The sequence below is a fragment of the Arachis hypogaea genome, chromosome 9, assembly GCF_003086295.3.
Source record: "Arachis hypogaea cultivar Tifrunner chromosome 9, arahy.Tifrunner.gnm2.J5K5, whole genome shotgun sequence".
NCBI lineage: Eukaryota > Viridiplantae > Streptophyta > Magnoliopsida > Fabales > Fabaceae > Arachis > Arachis hypogaea.
This window is the reverse complement of record NC_092044.1, coordinates 93,606,280-93,608,891: the sequence shown is the minus strand read 5'-3', so window position 1 is coordinate 93,608,891 and position 2,612 is coordinate 93,606,280.

Sequence of the window (2,612 nt, the reverse complement as noted above, 5' to 3'; positions counted from 1 at the left end):
ATAACTTTCTTACTCAGCTGGCCCACTTGTGCCTCCAGATTTCTGATGGAGGATCTTGTTTCATTCATGAAACTGAAAGTGGCCTTTGACAGATCAGAGACTATATTGCCTAGATTAGAAGTGTTTTGTTCAGAATTCTCTGTCTGTTGCTGAGAAGATGATGGATATGGCTTACTATTGCTCAGCCTATTGCGTCCACCATTGTTAAAGACTTGTTGAGGCTTCTGTTGATCCTTCCAGGAGAAATTTGGGTGATTTCTCCATGATGGGTTATAGGTGTTTCCATATGGTTCACCCATGTAATTAACCTCTGCCATGGCAGGGTTTTCAGGATCATAAGCTTCTTCAGAAGCTGCCTCTCTAGTACTGTTGCAATCCATTCAGATTTTGAGAGATCATGTTGACCTGTTGAGTCAACACTTTGTTCTGAGCCAATATGGCATTCAGAGCATCAATTTCAAGAACTCCTTTCTTCTGAGGTATCCCATTATTCACGGAATTCCTCTCAGAGGTATACATGAACTGGTTGTTTGCAACCATGTCAATAAGTTCTTGAGCCTCTTCAGGCGTTTTCTTCAAGTGAATAGATCCACCTGCAAAATGGTCCAGTGACATTTTCAAAAATTCAGAGAGACCATAATAGAATATATCTAATATGGTCCATTTTGAAAACATGTCAGATGGACATCTTTTGGTCAGCTGCTTGTATCTTTCCCAAGCTTCATAGAGGGATTCACCATCTTTTTGTTTGAAGGTTTGAACATCCACTCTCAGCTTGCTCAGCTTTTGAGGAGGAAAGAATTTATCCAAGAAGGCAGTGACCAGCTTATTCCAGGAGTCCAGGCTATCCTTAGGTTGTGAATCCAACCATATTCTAGCTCTGTCTCTTATAGCAAAAGGGAAAAGCATGAGTCTGTAGACTTCAGGATCAACTCCATTTGTCTTTACAGTCTCACAGATCTGCAAGAACTCAGTTAAAAACTGATAAGGATCTTCAGATGGAAGTCCATAAAACTTGCAGTTTTGTTGCATTAAAGCAACTAGTTGAGGCTTAAGCTCAAAGTTATTGGCTCCAATGGCAGGAATGGAGATGCTTCTTCCATCAAACTTGGACGTTGGCTTTGTGAAGTCACCAAGCATTCTCCTTGCATTATTATTATTATTATTTTCGGCTGCCATCTCCTTCTCTTGTTCGAAAATTTCTGAAAGGTTGTTTCTGGATTGTTGTAATTTAGCTTCTCTTAATTTTCTCTTTAGAGTCCTTTCAGGTTCTGGATCAATTTCAACAAGAGTGCCTTTTTCCCTGTTCCTGCTCATATGAAAGAGAAGAAAACAAGAAAAGAAAGAGGAATCCTCTATGTCACAGTATAGAGATTCTTTTATGTCAGTAGAAGAAGAAAGGGGTAGAAGAATCCAAATACAAGGGATATAAGAAGTTCGGATTCTTAGATGAAGAGAGGTGAAGAGAAGTGTTAGTAATTAATTAATTAAATAGAATAAGAGAAGAGAAGAGAAATTTCGAAAATAATTTTTGAAAAAGAGGTTAGTAATTTTCGAAAATCAAAGACAAAATATAATTAAAATTAAAATTAAAAAAAAAAAGAATTTTTGAAAAAGAGATGAGATATTTTCGAAAATTAGAGAGGGAAAGGTAGTTAGGTGGTTTTGAAAAAGATAAGAAACAAACAAAAGGTTAGTTAGTTGATTGAAAAAGATTTGAAATCAAATTTTGAAAAAGATAAAATTTTGAGAAGGATAAGATAAAAAGATAAGATAAAAATTTTAATAAAAAGATATTTTGAAAAAGATTTAATTTTTAAAATGACTTAACTAACAAGAAACTACAAGATAAGATTCTAGAATTTAGAGATTGAACCTTTCTTAACAAGAAAGTAACAAACTTCAAATTTTTGAACCAATCACATTAATTGTTAGCATATTTTCGAAAATTTGATGTAAAGATAAGAAAAAGATTTTGAAAATATTTTGAAAAAGATTTTTTTTTTGAATTTTTTTCGAAAAATAGAAAAAAAATGAAAAAGATATAATTTTTGAAAAAGATTTTGAAAAGATAAGATTTTTAAAATTGAAATTTTGACTTGACTTGTAAGAAATAACTAATTTTAAAAATTTTTGACCAAGCCAACCCAAAATTTCGAAAATTTGGAGGGAAATAAGGAAAAGATATTTTTTTGATTTTTGAATTTTTAATTATGAGAGAGAAAAACAACAAAAATACTCAATGCATGAAATTTTTAGATCAAAACGATGAATGCATGCAAGAATGCTATGAATGTCAAGATGAACACCAAGAACACTTTGAAGATCATGATGAACATCAAGAACATATTTTTGAAAAATTTTTAATGCAAACAAAACATGCAAGACACCAAACTTAGAAATCTTTAATGCATGAAAAATATGAATGCAAAGATGCATATGGAAAACAAGAAAAGACACAAAACAAGAAATCATCAAGATCAAACAAGAAGACTTGTCAAGAACAACTTGAAGATCATGAAGAACACTATGAATGCATGGATTTTTCGAAAAATGCAAGGAAAGATTTTTAAAGCATGCAATTCACACCAAACTTAAAAATTGACTCAAGA